An 18,254-nucleotide genomic window follows, 5' to 3' on the forward strand; every position below is an offset into this window, starting at 1 on the left:
ATCTTTTGCTCAGATTCTGTCAGACCTGGGCCCTGACAGTAAATCTCAGTAAGACAAAAATAATGGTGTTCCAAAAAAGATCTAGTTGCCAGGACCACAAATAAAAATTCCATATAGACACCATTGCCTTAGAGTACACAAACTATACCTACCTTGGCCTAAATGTCAGCACCACAGGTAACTTCCACAAAGCTGTTTACGATCTTAGAGATAAGGCAAGAAGGGCCTTCTACGCCATCAAAAGGAACATCATTCGGCATACCAATTTGAATCTGGCAAAAAAATATTGAATTAGTTATAGAACTCATTACCAATTACGGTTGTGAAGTCTGGGGTCCGCTCACCAACCAAGAATTTACAAAATGGGACAAACACCAAATTGAGACTTCAGCAAAAATATCCTCCACGTACAACGTAAAACACCAAATAATGCATGCAGGGCAGAATTAGGCCAATAACTGCTAATTATCAAAATCCAGAAAAGAGTCGTTAAAATTCTATAACCACCTAAAAGGAAGCGATTCCCAAACCTTCCATAACAAAGCTATCACCTACACAGAGCTGAACCTGGAAAAGAGTCCCCTAAGCAAGCTGGTCCTGGGGCTCTCCAGGACAGCAACACAATTAGACCCAATCAAATCATGAGAAAAGAAAAAGATAGTTACTTGACACATTGGAAAGAATAAAATAAAAAAAATAAAAAAATAGAAAGCTATTTGGCATTAAACAGATAGTACACAGTGGCATAATACCTGACCACTGTGACTGACCCAAAATTAAGGAAATCTTTGACTATGTACAGACTCAGTGAGTATAGCCTTGCTATTGAGAGAGACCACCCTAGACCTGGCTCTCAAGAGAAGACAGGCTACGTGCCCACTCTCCCACAAAATGAGGTGGAAACTGAGCTGCACTTCCTAACCTCCTGCCAAATGTATGACCATATTAGACACATATTTCCCTCAGATTACAAAGACCCACAAAGAATTTGAAAAAAAAATCCACTTTTGATAAACTCCCATATCTATTGGGTGAAATACCAGTGTGCCATCACAGCAGCCATAGTTGTGACCTGTTGCCACAAGACAACCAGTGAAGAACAAATACCATTGTAAATACAACCCATATTTACAGTGTATTCCACATTTTGTTACATTGCAGCCTTATTCTAAAATGGATTAAATCAAATAATTTCCTCTTCAATCTACACACAATAGCCCATAATGACAAAGGGAAACAGGTTTCCAGAAATTTAAAAAACACAAATACCTTATTCACATAAGTATTCAGACCCTTTGCTATGAGATTCAAAATTGAGCTCAGGTGCTTCCTGTTTCCATTGATCATCCTTGAGCTGTTTCTACAACTTGATTGGAGTCCTCCTGTGGTAAATTCAATTGATTGATTGGACATGATTCAATTGATTGGGCATGATTTGGAAAAGACACATACCTGTCTATTTAATGTCCCACAGTTGACAGTGATTGTCAGAGCAAAAAGGTCAAAATGAATTGTCTGTAGAGCTCCGAGACAGGCACAGATCTGTGGAATGGTACCAAAAAAATGTATGCAGCATTGAAGGTCTCCAAGAACACTGTGGCCTCTATCAATCTTAAATGGAAAAAGTTTGGAACCACCAAGACTCTAACTAGAGCTGGCCGACCAGGTCAAACTGAGCAATCGGGGGAGGAGGGCCTTGATCGGGGAGGTGACCAAGAACCTGATGGCCACTCTGACAGCGCTCCAATAGGAATATCTAACAGAAGGACAACCATCTCTGCAACACTCCACAAATCAGACCTGGTAGAGTGGCCAGCTGGAAGCCACTTCTCAGTAAAAGGCACATGACAGCCCGCTTGGAGTTTGCAAAAAGGCACCTAAAAACTCTCAGACCTACGGTGAAGCAAGGTGATGGCAGCATCATGCTGTGGGGATGTTTTTCAGCGGCAGGGACCGGGAGACTTGTGAGGATCGAGGAAAAGATGAAGGGAGAAAAGTACAGAGAGATCCTTGATGAAAAACTGCTCCAGAGTGCTCAGGACCAAAGACTGGGGCAAAAGTTCACCTTCCAACAGGACAAGGACCCTAAGCACACAGCCAAGACAACGAAAGAGTGGCTTCGGGACAAGTTTCTGAATGTCCGTGAGTGGCCCAGCCAGAGCCCAGCCTTGAAACCGATCGAACATCTCTGGAGAGACTTTGAAATAGCTGTGCAGCGACGCTCCCCATCCAACCTGAAAGAGCTTGAGAGGATCTGCATAGAATAATGGGAAAAACTTCCCAAATACAAGTGTGCCCAAGAAAACTTGAGGCTGTAATTGCTGCCAAAGGTGCTTCAAAGTACTGAGTAAAGGGTCTGAATACTTATGTAAATGTGATATGTCTTTTTTTTATTCATTTGCAAAAATGCTTTGTCATTATGGGGTATTGTGTGTAGATTGATTAATTAAAAAAAAATGTGTATACATTTTAGAATAAGGCTGTAACGTAACAAAAAAAGTAAAGGGTTCTGAATACTTTTCGAATGCACTGTATGTTTATTTATTTTCTTTTGTACTTTAACTATTTACACATTGTTACAACACTGTATTACAACACTGTATAATATGACATTTGAAATGTCTATTCCTTTGTACATTTTGTGAGTGTAATGTTTACTGTTGTCACGTGTGCTCCCTCTCCGGCAGGTAACCAGGCTGCTTATCGTTACACAAACCTGCGCGTCAGACTCACCTGGACTCCATCACATCCCTGATTACCTTCCCTATATATGTCACTCCCTTTGGGTCCTTCCCCAGGCGTTATTATTTCTGTTCCTGTGTCATGTCTGTGCGTTGTTCTTGTTTCTTATTTTGTATTATGTTGTGTTTATTTTTTAAAACACTCCCTGAACTTGCTTCCCAACTCTCATCGTACTAGTTACAACTGTACATTTTTATTGTTTATCATCTATTTTACTTGCATTGGCAATATAAGCATATGTTTTCCATGCCAATAAAGCAGAGAGAGAGAGAGGCGGCGAGAGAGTGTCATGGTCGTGATAATGGACGGACCAAGGTGCAGCGTGTGTTGAGTTCCACATCTTATTTGCAATGAAATCTTAAACATACAACGAATATGAACTACGTGGTGCTGAATGCACTCACACAAAACAATATCCCACAAACATAGGTGGGAAAAAGGGCTACCTAAATATGATCCCCAATTAGAGGCAACAATTACCAGCTGCCTCTAATTGGGAAACATACAAACACAGAAATACAAACGCTAGAAACCCACCTAGTCACGCTCTGACCTATACACCATAGAGAACCCAGAGGGCTCTCTATGGTTAGGGCGTGACAGAGAGAGACAGGAGGTATATAGAAAGAGTGAGAGATTGAGAGAGAGAGGAGGGACATCGGAAGTGTGAGAGATTGTGAGAGCGAGAGAAAGACAGAGAGAAATTATGGATATAGGAAGAGAGAGAAAGGATATAGGAAGAGAGAGAGAGAGAAAGGATATAGGAAGAGAGAGAGTGCGAGAGAGGTGTGCTTTAGGACTATGCGAATGCCTCCGAGCAGTCGGGTAGGCTGTTTCGAGTGTTTATCCAACTGGATAAAAAAACGAATATAATAATAATAATAATAATAATAATTATGTTCCCCCCACTTCTAAAACCAAAGTTGAGGCCCTGCCCCAACTAATTCATCTAGTGCAGGATTAGGTCGCTTTCCAGTGGTAATGAAAGTACAAAAAAAGATCATTACAATTTTGTCAACAACTAAATTCAAGTCTCCAATTTAAAGCACTTCAAACCTAAGAGCTGAGCACAGAAACAAGCCCTCTCAGTCAGCTCGTGTTGGACCTAACCAGCCAAGCTGACACCAGAACGGCTTCAAAAGAAAGAATTCAAATTAACAAAATCATTAACCAATTAAAAGGACTCATCTTTACAACAATATTTACAACGAAAAACAAAACAAAATCCCAAAGCCGACTAAATTACTATCTGGCCCCAACAGAGAATATGAATTGGCTGATTATCTCTACACTGTCAGAGATACGAAGCAGAGACAGATCCTTACCAAGTACAGGCTGAGTGACCACCAACTGGCAATAGAAACTGGCAGACTGAAAAAAAACATGGCTACCCAAAGAGGAGGGTGTATGTGGTAACTACATGAGAGGGGAGGTAGAAACAGAGATGCACTTTCTCCTTTACTGTGAGAAATATTTGTCACCAAGACATTAATTATTCACAGAAACTACTACATTTATTCCACATTTTTATTTATTAAACCGAGAGAAAGAAATTAAAATACTCATGGGCGAAGGAGCAACGGCTCCTCTTCCAGCCAAATATGTATTTGCCCCCATAGCCTGAGGGACACTGAATAATAACATCTGCATAGTAAGCAGTAACTTATTTATTAGTAGTATTATTACTATTAGTATTATTATTATTATGATTGTTGTGATTATTATTCCAAATAGTATTGGTATGGGTAGTAGGGGTGATGGTAAAAATAGCAGTTGAATGATGATGATGATAGTAGTAGTAGTAGTGATGATGATGACGGTAGTTGTAGTACTGATGTAATGTTGAGGATAACAGTTAAGTTAGTTGTAGTTTCATTTTTCATGTTTAGCCTTTTATATTTATTCTATTTCTACTATTGACTGTTACTGTTATTTGTATTATTTTTGTATTATAATTCTTCATAATTTTTTACAATGTATATTGTATACAGTGTTGCTTTGGCAATATTGACACAATGTTTTTCATGCCAATAAAGCTGCTTGAATTTGACACAGAGAGAAAGAGCGAGAGAGAGAAAGAGTGAGAGAAAGAAAGAGTGAAAGAGTGAAGTCTTGATCTGTCTGCACTTCAGCCCAATCCTTATGTTGCTTGATTAACAGTATACTGTATCTCCCTCACTCACTGGGATTGATCTTGTGTCCTCTGTCTCACAAACACGCATTTCTGCCCTCAACAACGCTAACAAGAACGTGATGGTGCAGGTGGAGGCATTTCAAACTGAGGAGTGATGTTACCAATACAACTCGTTGATACATGTAAAATATATTACAGAATGGGAGAGGGAGGGAGCATTATTCCCAAGCCTAACAGCACAAGTAAGAGTCCATGAACAACTAGAATAAAACTAAGATGTGTTTCTGTGAATCTGAGCCCACTGAAAATGGTTAACATGGTGCCATTGCCCCCAGCAGAACTGAGTCAATATGGTAAAAATCCTGACACAAATGAGAGGGTCTTCACACTTAGACTTTTAGCAAAAATACCATCGGCTACACATAATGCAATGTAAACTTATGAACTTGTCACGTCTCGACCGCTACCTACAGAGGTAGCACACGACACTCGTCCGACAATTGCTCCCCTCTAAGCATGGCAGTGTAAACAGAAATATATTGTTGAGCCAGCACTCTTACAGCAAATGTTTTTATAGCAATTTGCTTTTACTTCATATGATGCAGGGCTCGACATTAACGCTTGTCCGCTTGCACAGGGCAAGTCAAAATAATTGCCGGACAAGCAGATTATAGATTAAGGGATTAAGTTGTTTGAATGGACATGTAAAAAACATTATGCAAAAATCCCAATATCAGACAATTAGGCTACTCCGATCAGAATTGTATCAAAGGTCATCTACACTTGACATTACATGCAACTTCTGCTATCAGAATATGAAGATCTCATTGAAAAGACGGGTCAAGACGCACAAAAGTGGCTTTGTGGTCCGATTGTGGTCCGATTGTGTTCCGATCTGTCATTTTTTGCAGATTCCTCCTCAGTCTGGATGCAATCAGACTACCAAAATCGCATAGTGGGCGACGTCATCAGCATTCCTCCCACAAGTCTCCAGAAAACATGTGTTTTGGGCCCGAGAGGCACCTTTTCATTACAACGTGTGAAAGTGTGGGGAACGTGTTTGCCGGCCTCTCGGGCCAGCTAGCTAATATTTCGAAATAAATTATGAGAGACATATTTGCAATCCCTTTAGTGTTGCTTGCTAACTCGATGGCTAGCTACAGAGGTTAGCTGGCTACTTAGCTACAGTAGTTAGCTACTGCCATCAGTTGTTATGTTATTATCATATGTTGCCTATTCCACAGTTTGTAGAATGCATACTGGCACTTGAATATAGATCGGGAATGGACACAACGTGGACATGGTGGACACATTTAAATGTAAATGTAGATTCATGACGTGTTCGGAATTCCATGATCAGAAATCCATTATCACAATACAAAAATATATGAACTGTCAAGTCTAGACACGGCTAAAGTGTCCTTCGGATACGATGTGTTATGCACTTACCTCCCAATCTCTGCAGAGTGCATTGGAGTATAATTGTAGGCCTGCATTGACAGATCTCACAGCACATTGGAGTATAATTATTAGTGGCCTGCATTGACAAGCACGAGCGGTCTTTCAATCATGCAGTCGCAAGATGCGTTTTTGAGATCAAAGTGAACCTAGCTGCCTGTGCACATTTGTTGATATTCATTGCTAGTTCATGAGTAATTTGCCCAGTTACAGTATAGTATATGTATATGTTTCCATGTGTGCCATTGCCAGAGTAGAGAGAGAGCGAGCAGGTGCAATAATGATAAAGCCTACAACAGACTAACTAGATAGCCAATTCAATACATAGTGTAGTTTGGATGGTTAACTCGTTACTTAACTATTTAGCTATTAGCATGTATTAATGTCCTTATGTCTGATGTCCTAAAATAACTTTCCACCGGCACTCGTGTAGACTATAACCACAAATGGCCGACAAACAGTTGATACAGGTGTGCAGTTGATGACACCAATGCTGCATACTCCAGTTGTAAAACAGTCTCTCAAGTGGTCAAAATTGGGTAGGATTCTCCTCTATTCAATAGTGGCTATGTATTCTGACAAAGTAAAATAAATAATAATAATAGAATAGCCTAATTGACAAGTAGCCTAATGCCTAAATTGTTAATATCTCCCTGGCCTGAACACTGAATATTCAAGACTTTTAGTTAGCTACCTCGCCCAGTTTAGCCATTTGAGCCCTGGTTCATTGAGTGAGGGAATTATTTTATAATAGACATAAAAAGTATTTGGTGGGAATTGTAATGTTGCAGGGTGGCCAACCATTATCCAGGAGAGTCCAGGAGAGCTACTGGGTGTGCAGGCTTCTTCCCCAGCCCTGCTCAAACACCCCACAAATCAGCTGCTCAATAGGACCTTGCAACTATGACTCTGGTGTGTTTGAGCAAGGTTGAGTCAAGAGCCAGCACACACAGTAGCTCTCCAGATGGAGGGTTGGCAGACCACATGTGTTTTATACAGTATCCTTCGGTGCAGTATTTTACTTTGTGGGGGGTTATCAAAATCCCATACACGTGTTTAGTATATGTTATTGCGGGTGTTGTGAAATGCTTATGTTTCCAGCTCCAACAGTGCAGCAATATCTAACAAGTAATATCTAACAATTTCACAACAATACACTCAATACACACAAATCTAAGTAAAGGAATGAAATTAAGAATATATAAATATTTGGACGAGCAATGTCAGCACGGCATAGACTAAGATACTGTACAATAGAATACAGTATATACATATGAGAGGAGAATGCAAAATATGTAAACATTATTAAAGTGACTAGTGTTCCATTTATTAAAGTGGCCAGTGATTTCAAGTCTATGTATATAGGGCAGCAGCCTCTAATGTGCTAGTAAATGCTATTTAACAGTCTGATGGCCTTGAGATGGAAGCTGTTTTTCAGTCTCTCGGTGCCAGCTTTGATGCACCTGTACTGACCTCGCCTTCTGGATGATAGCAGGGTAAAAAGGCAGTGACACGGGTGGTTGTTGTCCTTGATCCTTTTGGCCTACCTGTAACATCGGGCACTGTAGGTGTCCTGGAGGGAAGGTAGTTTGCACCTGATGATGCGTTGAGCAGACTGCACCACACTCTGCAGAGCCCTGCGGTTGCGGGCATCCAGTTGCTGTACCGGTAGGTGATAAAGCCCGACAGGATGCTCTCAATTGTGCATCTGTAAAAGTTTATGTGGGTTTTAGGTGCCAAGCCAAATTTCTTCAGCCTCCTGAGGTTGAAGAGGTGCTGTTGCGTCTTCTTCATCACACTGTCTGTGTGGGTGGACCATTTCAGTTTGTCAATGATGTGTACGCCTAAGTACTTGAAGCTTTCCACCATCTCCACTGCAGTCCCGTCGATGTGGATGAGGGGGTGCTCCCTCTGCTGTTTCCTGAAGTCCACAATCAGCTCCTTTGTTTTGTTGACGTTGAGTGAGGGGTAATTTTCCTGGCACCACACACCCAGGGTGTCACGACTCCCGCCGAAGTCGGCCCCTCTCCTTGTTCGGGCGGAGTTCGGCAGTCGACGTCACCGGCTTACTAGTTGCCACCGATCGATGTTTCACTGTTCGTTTGGTTTTGTCTTTATTGTGTACACCTGTTTTTGATTTCGCTAATTATGTTCATTATTTACCTCTGCATTTCCTGTTTGTCTTGTCGGTGATTGTTTCCTGTTTTGTGTGTAGTTGGAGGTGTTTCTCCAAACTATGTATTTTCCTATGAGAAGATTTATTGATATTTTTAGTAAACACGTTTGTTTACATTTATCCCTGTGTCCTGCGCCTGACTCCTCTATGTCTCTAAAGATAAACCATTACACAGGGCCATCACCCCCTCCCTGTAGGCTGTTTTGTCATTGTTGGTAATCAGGCCTACTACTTTTGTGTCATCTGCACACTTGATGATTGAGCTAGAGGTATGCATGGCCACGCTGTCATGGGTGAACAGAGAGTACAGGAGGGGGCTGAGCACACACCCTTTTGGGGCACCACTGTTGAGGATCAGCGAAGTGGAGGTGTTGTTTCCTACCTTCACCACCTGGTGGCGGCCCATCAGGACATCCAGGACCCAGTTGCACAGGGCAGAGTTCAGACCCAGGGCCTCAAGCTTAATGATGAGCTTGGAGGGTACTATGGTGTTGAATGCTGAGCTGTAGTCAACGAACAGCATTCTTACATAGGTATTCCTCTTGTAAAGATGGGATATGGCAGTACTATTGTGATTGCATCGTCTGTTGATCTATTGAGGCGGTAAGCAAATTTAAGTGGGTCTAGGGTGTCAGGTAAGGTAGAGGTGATATGATCCTTGACTAGTCTCTCAAAGCACTTCATGATGACAGAAGTGAGTGCTATGGGTTATAGTCATTTAGTTCAGTTACCTTTGCTTTCTTGGGTACAGGAACAATGGTGTCCATCTTGAAGCATGTGGGGACAGCAGACTGGGATATGGAGAGATTGAATATGTCCATAAACACTCCAGCCAGCTGGTCTGCGCATGCTCTGAGGATGCGGCTAGGGATGCCGTCTGGGCCGGCAGCCGTGAGAGGGTTAACACACTTAAATGTCTTACTCGAGTCAGCCACGGAGAAGGAGAGCTCACAGTCCTTGGTAGCGGGCCATGTCTGGGCACTGTGTTATCCTCGACGCGGGCAAAGAAGGTTAGCTTGTCCGGAAGCAAGATGTTGGTGTCCGTGCCGTGGCTGGTTTTCCCTAAGTGCATTGCTCAAAGCCACAATGGCAGAAGATATAATACAGGGATAAGAGACCAGCAGCCTTCCATTGTCAATACCAGTGATAATAATTAAATGTATTTTGTGAAGTGGTTCCTTGCATCCAAAATACAATTTTCAGTCACCTTTTTGGCCCACGGTGATACAGACAATTCATTTTAGGGGGACAAGTGACTTGAGATTTTGGACCTATATTGTAGCCTATATTATAATATGAATGACACTGTATGCAAACAGTGGGGTAAACGTTACTTGATCATTAAGCATAGAGTTGGTTAGCTAGCTAGCAGGATTTAGCTGTGTATTGTTAGCTAATTTAATGTGTACGGATGAGAAAATATACCCTTTAATTGTCTGCACATGCTTGTGAATTGTTGCATTATTAACCATTGTAATATGTTTTAGAAGAAAAGTTGATAGGATTGTTAAATAGTTTGTTCTTACTGGTTAGTGGCTACTGTGATATTTACAGTCAATTTGAGCTGTGGACCAAGAATGTGAGGTTGCCAGCCACAACGAAAGGTAAGGCAAGGAGGTAATATGAATTGAAAAGTAGAAATCTGTTTCGTCACTCCACTCTTCAGAGACTGTCCTTCATCTCAGAATAGGGCCTTAGCCTGGATTTAGCACAGACCTCTCCCAACAGATGGGACACAATTAGCCATCTGACTCCAGCCAGATGCGTGGAGCGTAGCGCCAGGATGCAAATGGAGGGAAGAGAGGAGAAAAGGAGGAGGAGGAAAGGTACTGAGAAAGCCATCTTGGGAAAGGAGAAATAAATGAAGGGGACAGTGGAGGTGGTGGAGCAGTTTTGGAAAATGGGACAGAGAGAGAGAGAGAGATAAGAGGGAGGGGGGAGAGACCTAGAGACACAGAGGGGGGCGCAATAGAGAGGGGGAGAGACCTTGAGACACAGAGAGAGAGAGAGAGAGAGAGAGAGAGGGGGGGGGGGGTAGAGACCTAGAGACACTGGGAGAAATAAAGAGAGGGAGAGGGGTGGTGAGAAAGAGAGAGAGTTGGGTGGAAAGTCTGTATTAAGAACAGGAGGAGAGAAAGGGAGGAAGGATCCCAGGAGATGCTAGACAAACACCTGAAGGGTGTGAATATAGAAGGATGTATGAAAGAGATGATAATAACCCTGGCATTGAATATTTCTCTATTTATTCATAAGATTATCCAACTGTAAAATCAACAGAGGCATATTCATTCTGAAACCTAAATGTAATTGGTATTCTTTGTCATATGTCCTCCCACCAACCCATTGATTAAATAAGACTGAGTGTCAATCACTGCTCTATTTATACTGGAGACATTTATTTTTGTTATTTTTTTAAAATTCTCCCACTGGCATCACACCTCAGCTACTGTGTATGCAAAAACATCGACCAAAGTGCCATGCCCACCTTTGTGAACCTAAAAAGATACAGACCACCAGCATTCTTACCTTCCAGCCTTTTAATTTGTATTGGAAAATACTTGTCAACACAGTTAAGAAACTTAATTATCCAATGGATAGTATCCATATATTTATCTAAAGAAAGTAGGGGTTTGGGAACAAAGGGCAAAGTGGACACCTCCACCTCTTGTTTTGGTAAACTGCTGAGGGATGGGGCTAAAGAAATGTTGAAACTGAAAATCTCCCCCCAAATGTTCCATCTCTCTGCTATGCGTGGTGCTCTAAAACATCTGGTTTTGAAAACAATATCTTGTTTTTTTATCCTTGTCATTTGTGATTATGCTTACAAGTCAATGCCATCAATGATTCTTATTTACAGATTGTATTAGTATCCTTTACTGTTAAAACAGGCTTTCAAATATTCAGTATTATCTTATCGAAGCTCTTTGTCCCCGACCCCATTCATATACACTAACTACCTTAAGGGCCGAGGGGACTTTTGTTAAGAGCCCCGACGCTCATTCTGCAAGTGAACACGCTTTGCTTGCCATACGTTATTGGAAGCATAAGGTCCTTATCTTTCATATCAGCAAGAAATTATTAAAAAATACGAAAGGTTAAATTACTACACACCTTTATATGGTTAGGGTTAGTGTTCCCACACGGCCATATCTCCATGTTACAGCGCCTATTTAAGGAAGACAGAGGCGACCACCTGTGCTAATTAGTTATCTAGCATGCTCCGAACACCTGTATGGAATGGAAAAAGGTCGCCAGAAATGTGTGGTAACTGAAAAATACTGTTGGCTGCAACTGTGATAAAGCCAGTAAAAGTGTACAGTAAGTCTATATTTTGCATTTGTGAAATTATCAAATCAAATGTTATTTGTCACATGCCTAATAAACAACAGGTCTTGACTAACAGTGAAATGTTACTTATAGGCCCTTCCCAACAATGCAGAGAAAAATATAAATAATAGAAACATTTAAAAAGGAATAAATAAACAATAAGTAACAATAACTGGGCTATATACACGGGGTACCAGTACCGAGTCGATATGCAGGGGTACTAGGTAATTGAGGTAAATATGTACATATACAGTTGAATTCGGAGGTTTACATACACTTAGGTTGGAGTCATTAAAACTTGTTTTTCAACCACTCCCCGAATTTGTTGTTAACAAACTATAGTTTTGGCAAGTCGGTTAGGACATCTACTTTGTGCATGACACAAGTAATTTTCCCAACAATTGTTAACAGACAGATGATTTCACTTATAATTCACTGTATCACAATTCCAGTGGGTCAGAAGTTCACAAACACTAAGTTGACTCTGCCTTTAAACAGCTTGGAAAATTCCAGAAAATTATGTCATGGCTTTAGAAGCTTCTGATAGGCTAATTGACATCACGAATCAATTGGAGGTGTACCTGTGGATGTATTTCAAGGCCTACCTTCAAACTTAGTGCCTCTTCGCTTGACATCATGGGAAAATCAAAAGAAATCAGCCAAGACCTAAGAATTGTTTTTGTAGACCTCCACAAGTCTGGTTCATCCTTGGGAGCAATTTCCAAATGCCTGAAGGTACCACGTTCATCTGTACAAACAATAGTACGCAAGAATAAACACCATGGGACCACGCAGCCTTCATACTGCTCAGGAAGGAGACGCATTCTGGCTCCTAGAGATTAATGTACTTTTGTGTGAAAAGTGCAAATCAATCCCAGAACAACAGCAAAGGACCTTGTGAAGATGCTGGAGGAAACAGATACAAAAGTATCTATATCCACAGTCAAACAAGTCCTATATCGACATAACCTGAAAGGCTGTTCAGCAAGGAAGAAGCCACTTCTCCAAAACCCCAATAAAAAAGTTTGCAACTGCACAAATATCATACTTTTTGGAGAAATGTCCTCTGGTCTGATGAAACAAAATAATACTGATTGGCCATAATGACCATCATTATGTTTGGAGGAAAAAGGGGGAGGCTTGCAAGCCGAAGAACACCATCCTTAAACAATGCCGCTTTATATGTTTTCATACCCTACAATACTCATCTCATATGTATATACTGTACTCCATACAATCTATTACATCTTGCCTACGCCGTTCGGCCATCACTCATTTATATATTTTTATGTACATATTCGTATTCATTCCTTTACACTTGTGTGTTCAAGGTAGTTGTTGTGGAAGTGGTAGATTACTTGTTAGATATTACTGCATGGTCGGAACTAGAAGCACAAGCATTTCGCTACACTTGCATTAACACCTGCTAACCATGTGTATGTGACAAATAAATTTGATTTGAGACAAAGGAGTTAATGCAAAAAGGGGGTCAATGCAGATAGTCCAGGAAGCTTTTTTGATGTGATATGAAAGTAAAGGGTTTTATCTTTCAATTCTATTGCAATTGAGAATCGATTCACGTTTAGGTGGAGTATTTTGCTGTTTTGGCTGCCAGAGCCAGTCTATCTCCAAAAATAACTTAAGCTCCTTGGACCTTAATGAGTTTTGGTAAACTCGCCAACATTCCTGAAGAGACATTATGGGGCTATTTGCTCCCCCCCCCCCCCCCCAAAAAAAAAGTAGATAGAATTATGAAACATTTACATGTTGAAAGGGTCAATATCATACATCCACCATCAATGCCTGAATTGCTGTCTACAGAATAAGCTCTGTATCTAGTCTGATTAATCAGGCTGTAATACACAATTAAGGCTTTAAGTTCCTCTGTGTCCAAATCACTAAGGATTTAAATTGGTCCACACACAAATGCACAGTCGTGAAGGTGCAACAGCACCTCTTCCCCCTCAGGAGTTGGATAGGTTTGGCATGGGCTTTCAAATCCCCAAAAAGTGATACAGCTGCACCATTGAGAGCATCTTAACTGGGTGCATCATTGCTTGGTATGGCAACAGGACTGCCCTCGATCGCGTGGTGCTACAGAGGGTGGTGCAGACAGCCCAGTATATCACTGGGACTGAGCTCCCTGCCATCCAGTACCTGTATATCAGGTGGTGTGAAAGGATGGCCCGGAAAATTGTTAATGACTCCAGCCACCCAAGCCATAGCCTGCTCTTTCTGCTTCCACTCAGCAAGCAGTACCTGTGCATCAAGTCTGACACCAACAGGCTCCGTAACAGCTTCTATCTCCAAGCCATAAGTCTGCTAAATAGCAACCAAATGGCTACATGCACTGAGTTGTTCTTTGTATTTGTTTTTTACACTGTCTCTATACACTCAAGCACACTGATACTCCAACACACACACACACAATTTTCTCACACATTTATACTGACTCTGCACACACACTCATATACACTGCTGTTACTCTATTTATCATAAATCCTGATGCCTAGTGATCTTACCCCTATACATATCTACCTCTTTCACTCCAGTATCCCTGCACATTGTAAATATGGTATTGGAACTGACCCTGTACTGTGTATAGCTTGTTGCTTTCTCATGTTCTTATTTATTATTTTGATATCTTGTGTTTTTGTTCTACCTTATGTTATATTTAGTACTACATTGATATGAAATACTGTATTGTTGGGTTTAGAACTTGCAAGGAAGGCATTTCACTGTACATGTGCACATGGCATTAAAACTTGAATAAATTGGTATATACAGCAATATTCGGGTTTCACTGTCATGGCATGCTTGGTTCAATAGCTATTGACGAGAGAAAACTAAATATCTAATATAAAACAAATTTTACCTAGGTGCCAAAACGAACTACATACCTACAGGCTCTCTAAAATGTTGGGTAAACAATATATTTTCCTGTGGATATTTTGTCTCAAATTTCGAGCAGCTGAAGGACAAACCGCCCAGACAACCAGTAGAGTAAGTTCACATTTAATTGTATTCAACATTCTGGCTTGTAAGGAGCATTTATACAAATTTGCAGGCATTCGTTTCACGCTGTAGATATATACCAATTAATTGTGTATTACAGCCTGATTAAATCAGACTAGGCCCTACTCTATATCCTAGGCCTACAAGCAATAGGCAAATCATGCGATGAACTGGAGACAATGCAAAACCTTCCTATTATGTCATGGTCTGTCTATCTTTCTCTTTTCTCTCTCCGTATGAGGGAGCAGAGTGGGCTCTGAAGTCAAATAGAAGCAACTACAAAAAGACTGTAACACAGTTTTTACATAACACTATTATTAACAGGGTAGAAATTTTGAAATACCAATTAGCTTTCTAAAATAAATCGTGATTTACTTGAATTTTGACCTCCCCATCAATGCATTGCATGATACACTTATTTGTCAACCAAACTGAAGCTTGATGTGTAGACTACATTATTTTAGAATATAAAGGTGCCTGTCCATAGGGCAATCAATGTGTTATTGCAGTAATCGGTGTCATAACACATGGTTAACGTTTCCTGTAACATTATTATCAGAGAGAGGATAAAGCACCAAGCTAACGAGGGCAGCAAGCTGCAGACAGTGTATGATATTGAACATTTGTAGCCTTATCCGATAAAGAAGTTTATATTGTTTAGACTACTCAAACAATAAACCCTACCATACAATTTGCACGTCAACAATATCATCTCAATCTCACCTTATATATCCGCTGTGTGTCATCTATACTGAAAGTACAGCAGCAATCCACATTCGGCTTCAGTGTCTGTTTGATATGTTTTGTCTGTACCTGGGCTGTCCCCGCAGCACGAGTATAGACTACACTGGATTGACAGCGATTTAAAAAATGCTGGCTTCGCCTTGATGTAGTTTGAGTGAGCTACTTCACGGAGTGGTTGTTTACAGTGTGCCTGTTCCTACCAACCAAACGGAGACCCTCCCACCGCGCTCTCTCACCCTTGATATATCAGCCTCCGCACAGATGGATACGCCCTCGAATATTAATTTTACTCCATTATGAAAACCGTTCTGTTTAATTGCTAGGTATTGTGAAACAATTCAATTTGAGTTTAGCACCTCTGATGTGTTGAGAGAGCCACCTTGTGTGACACAATGTAGGTGATCCGATGCGTAGTCAAGTAGGGGAAAGTTGGCTTTTTATTAATGGTCTTCACATTTGTCAGTTTCCTGTTTACACTGAATTTCTTTATTCACTGACTTTCTACGACCTGTCCATTATCTCAGTGACCCTTACAAAAAACAGATGAATTTTACGTGATCACATGTGATTTAATGTGATAACATGTGACTACAAGTGAAGCAACATGTGACATGTAAGCACATGAGTACATGATCTCACATTAAATGAATGTGAAATAAATGTGACAACATGGGGATGCAAAATGTCAACATGTGAGAACATGAAACTACACGTGACATGTGAAAACACGATCTCATGTGAAATAAGTGTGACAGCATGAGGAATGTGATACTGTACCATAACACTATACATGTGACAACATTTGAGCACATGTGAAAGCTGAGATGTCAAATGTAATTTAGAATACTTTACTTTAAAAGGTATGACAGACATTAATTAAAATGTAAAGTCATGGTCCCCTCCAGGTTTTGTCTAGTTACCGGATTGTTCCAGGGATGTCCCAAGGACATTTTTAGGACATTCTCAGAACACTGTATCATGGTAGATCTACAAGTAGTTTCTGTATTTTTACAGCTAAATGAAGGTGTTAATGTTAGTATGCTGATTACTTGGGAGTCAACCTCACTATTAGTTGCTAGCTACCTGAAGTTCATGCTGCGCCTCCAGGTTTATGGACATAATGGAGATTGTCTAGACATTTATTACCAAGAAAACATTTCTGCGCTTTGCTTAAAGTTGCAGTAAAAATAAAGTAAATACACTATATATACAAAATGATGTGAACACCCCTTCAAATTAGAGGATTTATCTAGTTCAGCTACACCCGTTGCTGACAGGTGTATAAAATCGAGCACACAGCCATAGAATCTCCATATACAAACATTGGCAGTAGAATCAACTTACTGAAGAGCTCGGTGACTTTCAACGTGGCACCGTCATAGGATGCCACCTTTCCAACAAGTCAGTTCATCAAATTTCTACCCTGCTAGAGCTGCCCCGTTCAACTGTAAGTGCTGTTATTTTGAAGTGGAAACGTCTAGGAACAACAACGGCTCGAACGCGAACCGGTAGGCCACACAAGCTCACAAAATGGGACTGAGAAGTGTTGAAGTGCATAGCGCGGAAAAAAGGTCTGTCCTCGGTTGCAACACTCAATACCGAGTTCCAAACTGCCTCTGGAAGCAACTCCGAACTGACTCTGGAAGCAACGTCAGCACAAGAACGGTTTGTCAGCAGCTTCATGAAATGGGTTTCCATGGCCGAGCAGCCGCACACACCATGCGCAATGCCAAGCGTCGGCTAGAATGGTGTAAAGCTCACCGCCATTGGACTCTGAATCAGTGGAAACGTGTTCTCTGGAGTGATGAATCACGCTTCACCATCTGACAGTCTGACGGATGAATCTGGCGGATGCCAGGAGAACACTACCTGCCCCAATGCATAGTGCCAACTGTAAAGTTTGTTGGAGGAGGAATAATTGTCTCTGGTAAATTCTCAGGGTTCTGGCTCGGCCCTTTAGTTCCAGTGAAGGGAAATATTAATGCTACAGCATACAATGATTAAGGATTGATTTATACCAATTAAAAATGAGGGGGTGATTACAGTAGGTCGCCATGGTGGAATCGGACCAGGTTGGACATTTTGCCATGACAACAGGGTTATCACTCCGACTCTTACAATAAGTTCCATGAGATTTTTAATGACCAAAGAGAGGACACCCTTTTAACAGCCCATCTGAAAGACGGCAACGTACGCAGAGCAATGTCCCCTTAAATGCCCCGGGGCATTGGGCTCTACCTCCTACGGGTCCTCCAACATCACTTCTAGCAGGATCTGGTTCCCCAGATCCTGCTAGCTTCAGAGGCAAGCCAGCAGTGGGATGTAGGGTGGTATGCTGCTGTATTCTGATTTCAATTACTGTAAAATCTACTATGAACAAAATTGTGACTAATCCTTAAATGGGATTTGAACTAATAACCCATTGCTCGCTACAACCTGTAATATCCTGCTACGGTGCAGCTACACCAGCAGATCTTTGAGCATAATGGAGATATGGCCACAGACGTATTGACATGAATGCATTTCTGCAATTTGCCCAGAAACTTGTAAGTAATTGTACAATTATCACCACCAATGTATGGACCCATCAGCATAAAAGTAGCAGTGCTCAAGGACACTTGACAGTATACAATAACTACTTGCGGTTTTGAACTTGCA

The 18,254-nt window shown here is 41.1% G+C and overlaps 1 protein-coding gene across 1 annotated transcript in view; it reads right to left on the bottom strand.

The window, feature by feature from the left end:
- LOC106590060 (E3 ubiquitin-protein ligase RNF152) overlaps positions 1-15,799 on the bottom strand; it is a 114,167-nt gene extending 98,368 nt beyond the window's left edge. The window contains exon 1 of the mRNA XM_014180573.3: positions 15,576-15,799. The gene's annotated coding sequence lies outside the window, so the exon portion shown is untranslated. The remainder of the gene's footprint in view (positions 1-15,575) is intronic.
- Positions 15,800-18,254: the final 2,455 nt, after the last annotated feature.

This window comes from Salmo salar, chromosome 29 (genome assembly GCF_965601325.2).
Source record: "Salmo salar chromosome 29, fSalSal1, whole genome shotgun sequence".
Classification (NCBI taxonomy): domain Eukaryota; kingdom Metazoa; phylum Chordata; class Actinopteri; order Salmoniformes; family Salmonidae; genus Salmo; species Salmo salar.